We start from the raw sequence: 7,500 nt of genomic DNA, 5'->3' as shown, positions 1-7,500 counted from the left end.
TTGGCAGGGACTGGGAAACTGGTCATAATTGAAGAAATGATGGATGGCGCTAAACAGGGAAAGTCTTGAGGGAAACCTGTTTCAGTCTTCCAGAGATTTGAGACTGGGACGGAGATTCACCTTCCAGCAGGACAATGACCCTAAGCATACTGCTAAAGCAGCACTTGAGTGGTTTATGGGGAAACATGTAAATGTCTTGGAATGGCCTAGTCAAAGCCCAGACCTCAATCCAACTGAGAATCTGTGGTTTGACTTAAAGATTGCTGTACACCAGCGGAACCCATCCAACTTGAAGGAGCTGGAGCAGTGATGCCTTGAAGAATGGGCCAAAATCCCAGTGGCCAGATGTGCCAAGCTTATAGAGACATACCTCAAGAGACTTGCAGCTGTAATTGCTGCAAAAGGTGGCTCTACAAAGTATTGACTTTGGGGGGGGGGTGAATAGTTATGCAACAGGTGGATCTACAAAGTATTGACTTTGGGGGGGGGGGGTGAATAGTTATGCAACAGGTGGATCTACAAAGTATTGACTTTGGGGGGGGGGGTGAATAGTTATGCACGCTCAAGTTTTCTGTTTTTTTTGTCTTATTTCTTGTTAGTTTCACAATCAAAAAATATTTTTTATCTTCAAAGTGGTCGGCATGATGTGTAAATCAAATGATACAACCCCCCCCCCCCAAAATCTATGTTAATTCCAGGTTGTAAGGCAACAAAATAGGAAAAATGCCAAGGGGGGTGAATACTTTCACAAGCCACTGTATCTTCCTGGTCCGGGACATCCTGTGTACACACATTGTTTTTATTGGCTCAATACTCAAGAAGGAGGCACAGTGATGCCGAAACGTTGGTGATTTACCCAATAAATGACTGGGAGTTTATATAGAGAGCCTACAACTCTCTGTATTTTATATAGCTGAGTGATTTACCCAGTAAATGACTTTAGAGTTTATATAGAGAGCCTACAACTCTCTGTATTTGATATAGCTGAGTGATTTACCCAGTAAATGACTTTAGAGTTTATATAGAGAGCCTACAACTCTCTGTATTTTATATAGCTGAGTGATTTACCCAATAAATGACTGGGAGTTTATATAGAGAGCCTACAACTCTCTTTATTTTATATAGCTGAGTGATTTACCCAGTAAATGACTTTAGAGTTTATATAGAGAGCCTACAACTCTCTGTATTTTATATAGCTGAGTGATTTACCCAATAAATGACTGGGAGTTTATATATAGAGCCTACAACTCTCTGTATTTGATATAGCTGAGTGATTTACCCAATAAATGACTGGGAGTTTATATATAGAGCCTACAACTCTCTGTATTTGATATAGCTGAGTGATTTACCCAATAAATGACTGGGAGTTTATATATAGAGCCTACAACTCTCTGTATTTGATATAGCTGAGTGATTTACCCAATAAATGACTGGGAGTTTATATAGAGAGCCTACAACTCTCTGTATTTTATATAGCTGAGTGATTTACCCAATAAATGACTTTAGAGTTTATATATAGAGAGCCTACAACTCTCTGTATTTGATATAGCTGAGTGATTTACCCAATAAATGACTGGGAGTTTATATAGAGAGCCTACAACTCTCTGTATTTTATATAGCTGAGTGATTTACCCAGTAAATGACTTTAGAGTTTATATAGAGAGCCTACAACTCTCTGTATTTGATATAGCTGAGTGATTTACCCAGTAAATGACTTTAGAGTTTATATAGAGAGCCTACAACTCTCTGTATTTGATATAGCTGAGTGATTTACCCAGTAAATGACTGGGAATTTATATAGAGAGCCTACAACTCTCTGTATTTGATATAGCTGAGTGATTTACCCAATAAATGACTTTAGAGTTTATATAGAGAGCCTACAACTCTCTGTATTTTATATAGCTGAGTGATTTACCCAGTAAATGACTGGGAGTTTATATATAGAGCCTACAACTCTCTGTATTTGATATAGCTGAGTGATTTATCCAGTAAATGACTGGGAGTTTATATATAGAGCCTACAACTCTCTGTATTTTATATAGCTGAGTGATTTACCCAATAAATGACTGGGAGTTTATATATAGAGCCTACAACTCTCTGTATTTGATATAGCTGAGTGATTTACCCAGTAAATGACTTTAGAGTTTATATAGAGAGCCTACAACTCTCTCTATTTGATATAGCTGAGTGATTTACCCAATAAATGACTGGGAGTTTATATATAGAGCCTACAACTCTCTGTATTTTATATAGCTGAGTGATTTACCCAATAAATGACTGGGAGTTTATATATAGAGCCTACAACTCTCTGTATTTGATATAGCTGAGTGATTTACCCAATAAATGACTGGGAGTTTATATAGAGAGCCTACAACTCTCTGTATTTTATATAGCTGAGTGATTTACCCAATAAATGACTTTAGAGTTTATATATAGAGAGCCTACAACTCTCTGTATTTGATATAGCTGAGTGATTTACCCAATAAATGACTGGGAGTTTATATAGAGAGCCTACAACTCTCTGTATTTTATATAGCTGAGTGATTTACCCAGTAAATGACTTTAGAGTTTATATATAGAGCCTACAACTCTCTGTATTTGATATAGCTGAGTGATTTACCCAGTAAATGACTTTAGAGTTTATATAGAGAGCCTACAACTCTCTGTATTTGATATAGCTGAGTGATTTATCCAGTAAATGACTTTAGAGTTTATATATAGAGCCTACAACTCTCTGTATTTTATATAGCTGAGTGATTTACCCAGTAAATGACTGGGAGTTTATATATAGAGCCTACAACTCTCTGTATTTGATATAGCTGAGTGATTTACCCAATAAATGACTTTAGAGTTTATATAGAGAGCCTACAACTCTCTGTATTTTATATAGCTGAGTGATTTATCCAGTAAATGACTTTAGAGTTTATATAGAGAGCCTACAACTCTCTGTATATTATATAGCTGAGTGATTTACCCAATAAATGACTTTAGAGTTTATATAGAGAGCCTACAACTCTCTGTATTTTATATAGCTGAGTGATTTACCCAGTAAATGACTTTAGAGTTTATATATAGAGCCTACAACTCTCTGTATTTGATATAGCTGAGTGATTTATCCAGTAAATGACTTTAGAGTTTATATATAGAGCCTACAACTCTCTGTATTTGATATAGCTGAGTGATTTACCCAGTAAATGACTGGGAGTTTATATATAGAGCCTACAACTCTCTTTATTTTATATAGCTGAGTGATTTACCCAATAAATGACTTTAGAGTTTATATAGAGAGCCTACAACTCTCTGTATTTTATATAGCTGAGTGATTTACCCAGTAAATGACTTTAGAGTTTATATAGAGAGCCTACAACTCTCTGTATTTTATATAGCTGAGTGATTTACCCAGTAAATGACTTTAGAGTTTATATAGAGAGCCTACAACTCTCTGTATTTTATATAGCTGAGTGATTTACCCAGTAAATGACTTTAGAGTTTATATAGAGAGCCTACAACTCTCTGTATTTTATATAGCTGAGTGATTTATCCAGTAAATGACTGGGAGTTTATATAGAGAGCCTACAACTCTCTGTATTTGATATAGCTGAGTGATTTACCCAGTAAATGACTTTAGAGTTTATATAGAGAGCCTACAACTCTCTGTATTTGATATAGCTGAGTGATTTACCCAGTAAATGACTGGGAGTTTATATAGAGAGCCTACAACTCTCTGTATTTGATATAGCTGAGTGATTTACCCAGTAAATGACTGGGAGTTTATATAGAGAGCCTACAACTCTCTGTATTTTATATAGCTGAGTGATTTACCCAACAAATGACTGGGAGTTTATATAGAGAGCCTACAACTCTCTCTATTTGATATAGCTGAGTGATTTACCCAGTAAATGACTGGGAGTTTATATAGAGAGCCTACAACTCTCTGTATTTTATATAGCTGAGTGATTTACCCAATAAATGACTGGGAGTTTATATAGAGAGCCTACAACTCTCTCTATTTGATATAGCTGAGTGATTTACCCAGTAAATGACTTTAGAGTTTATATATAGAGCCTACAACTCTCTGTATTTTATATAGCTGAGTGATTTACCCAATAAATGACTTTAGAGTTTATATAGAGAGCCTACAACTCTCTGTATTTTATATAGCTGAGTGATTTACCCAATAAATGACTTTAGAGTTTATATATAGAGCCTACAACTCTCTGTATTTTATATAGCTGAGTGATTTACCCAGTAAATGACTTTAGAGTTTATATATAGAGCCTACAACTCTCTGTATTTTATATAGCTGAGTGATTTACCCAGTAAATGACTGGGAGTTTATATAGAGAGCCTACAACTCTCTGTATTTTATATAGCTGAGTGATTTACCCAATAAATGACTTTAGAGTTTATATAGAGAGCCTACAACTCTCTGTATTTTATATAGCTGAGTGATTTACCCAGTAAATGACTGGGAGTTTATATAGAGAGCCTACAACTCTCTGTATTTTATATAGCTGAGTGATTTACCCAATAAATGACTTTAGAGTTTATATAGAGAGCCTACAACTCTCTGTATTTTATATAGCTGAGTGATTTACCCAGTAAATGACTTTAGAGTTTATATAGAGAGCCTACAACTCTCTGTATTTGATATAGCTGAGTGATTTACCCAGTAAATGACTTTAGAGTTTATATAGAGAGCCTACAACTCTCTGTATTTTATATAGCTGAGTGATTTACCCAATAAATGACTGGGAGTTTATATAGAGAGCCTACAACTCTCTGTATTTGATATAGCTGAGTGATTTACCCAGTAAATGACTTTAGAGTTTATATAGAGAGCCTACAACTCTCTGTATTTTATATAGCTGAGTGATTTACCCAATAAATGACTGGGAGTTTATATAGAGAGCCTACAACTCTCTGTATTTTATATAGCTGAGTGATTTACCCAATAAATGACTTTAGAGTTTATATATAGAGAGCCTACAACTCTCTGTATTTTATATAGCTGAGTGATTTACCCAGTAAATGACTTTAGAGTTTATATAGAGAGCCTACAACTCTCTGTATTTTATATAGCTGAGTGATTTACCCAGTAAATGACTTTAGAGTTTATATAGAGAGCCTACAACTCTCTGTATTTTATATAGCTGAGTGATTTACCCAGTAAATGACTTTAGAGTTTATATAGAGAGCCTACAACTCTCTGTATTTTATATAGCTGAGTGATTTACCCAGTAAATGACTGGGAGTTTATATATAGAGCCTACAACTCTCTCTATTTGATATAGCTGAGTGATTTACCCAGTAAATGACTTTAGAGTTTATATAGAGAGCCTACAACTCTCTGTATTTGATATAGCTGAGTGATTTACCCAGTAAATGACTTTAGAGTTTATATATAGAGCCTACAACTCTCTGTATTTGATATAGCTGAGTGATTTATCCAATAAATGACTGGGAGTTTATATATAGAGCCTACAACTCTCTGTATTTGATATAGCTGAGTGATTTATCCAGTAAATGACTTTAGAGTTTATATATAGAGAGCCTACAACTCTCTGTATTTGATATAGCTGAGTGATTTACCCAATAAATGACTTTAGAGTTTATATATAGAGCCTACAACTCTCTGTATTTGATATAGCTGAGTGATTTACCCAGTAAATGACTGGGAGTTTATATAGAGAGCCTACAACTCTCTGTATTTGATATAGCTGAGTGATTTACCCAATAAATGACTGGGAGTTTATATAGAGAGCCTACAACTCTCTCTATTTGATATAGCTGAGTGATTTACCCAATAAATGACTGGGAGTTTATATAGAGAGCCTACAACTCTCTCTATTTGATATAGCTGAGTGATTTACCCAGTAAATGACTGGGAGTTTATATAGAGAGCCTACAACTCTCTGTATTTTATATAGCTGAGTGATTTACCCAATAAATGACTGGGAGTTTATATAGAGAGCCTACAACTCTCTCTATTTGATATAGCTGAGTGATTTACCCAGTAAATGACTTTAGAGTTTATATATAGAGCCTACAACTCTCTGTATTTGATATAGCTGAGTGATTTACCCAATAAATGACTTTAGAGTTTATATAGAGAGCCTACAACTCTCTGTATTTTATATAGCTGAGTGATTTACCCAGTAAATGACTTTAGAGTTTATATAGAGAGCCTACAACTCTCTGTATTTGATATAGCTGAGTGATTTACCCAGTAAATGACTTTAGAGTTTATATAGAGAGCCTACAACTCTCTTTATTTTATATAGCTGAGTGATTTACCCAGTAAATGACTTTAGAGTTTATATAGAGAGCCTACAACTCTCTTTATTTTATATAGCTGAGTGATTTACCCAGTAAATGACTTTAGAGTTTATATAGAGAGCCTACAACTCTCTGTATTTTATATAGCTGAGTGATTTACCCAGTAAATGACTTTAGAGTTTATATATAGAGCCTACAACTCTCTGTATTTTATATAGCTGAGTGATTTACCCAGTAAATGACTTTAGAGTTTATATATAGAGCCTACAACTCTCTTTATTTTATATAGCTGAGTGATTTACCCAGTAAATGACTTTAGAGTTTATATAGAGAGCCTACAACTCTCTTTATTTTATATAGCTGAGTGATTTACCCAGTAAATGACTGGGAGTTTATATATAGAGCCTACAACTCTCTGTATTTTATATAGCTGAGTGATTTACCCAGTAAATGACTTTAGAGTTTATATAGAGAGCCTACAACTCTCTGTATTTGATATAGCTGAGTGATTTACCCAGTAAATGACTTTAGAGTTTATATAGAGAGCCTACAACTCTCTGTATTTTATATAGCTGAGTGATTTACCCAATAAATGACTTTAGAGTTTATATAGAGAGCCTACAACTCTCTGTATTTTATATAGCTGAGTGATTTACCCAATAAATGACTGGGAGTTTATATAGAGAGCCTACAACTCTCTGTATTTGATATAGCTGAGTGATTTACCCAGTAAATGACTTTAGAGTTTATATATAGAGCCTACAACTCTCTGTATTTTATATAGCTGAGTGATTTACCCAATAAATGACTTTAGAGTTTATATAGAGAGCCTACAACTCTCTGTATTTGATATAGCTGAGTGATTTACCCAGTAAATGACTTTAGAGTTTATATATAGAGCCTACAACTCTCTTTATTTTATATAGCTGAGTGATTTACCCAATAAATGACTGGGAGTTTATATAGAGAGCCTACAACTCTCTGTATTTGATATAGCTGAGTGATTTACCCAATAAATGACTTTAGAGTTTATATAGAGAGCCTACAACTCTCTGTATTTGATATAGCTGAGTGATTTACCCAGTAAATGACTTTAGAGTTTATATAGAGAGCCTACAACTCTCTGTATTTTATATAGCTGAGTGATTTACCCAGTAAATGACTGGGAGTTTATATAGAGAGCCTACAACTCTCTGTATATTATATAGCTGAGTGATTTAC

General features: G+C 34.4%; 1 protein-coding gene across 2 annotated transcripts in view; it reads right to left on the bottom strand.

Moving 5' to 3' along the window:
• LOC110516591 (synaptotagmin-17) overlaps nt 1–7,500 on the bottom strand; it is a 68,618-nt gene that overhangs the window by 32,760 nt on the left and 28,358 nt on the right. The gene's annotated exons all lie outside the window — the stretch shown is intronic.

The sequence above is a fragment of the Oncorhynchus mykiss genome, chromosome 13 (genome assembly GCF_013265735.2).
Source record: "Oncorhynchus mykiss isolate Arlee chromosome 13, USDA_OmykA_1.1, whole genome shotgun sequence".
NCBI lineage: Eukaryota > Metazoa > Chordata > Actinopteri > Salmoniformes > Salmonidae > Oncorhynchus > Oncorhynchus mykiss.
The sequence above is the reverse complement of the archived record's forward strand: the minus strand, read 5'-3'. Positions and strand labels throughout refer to the sequence as shown.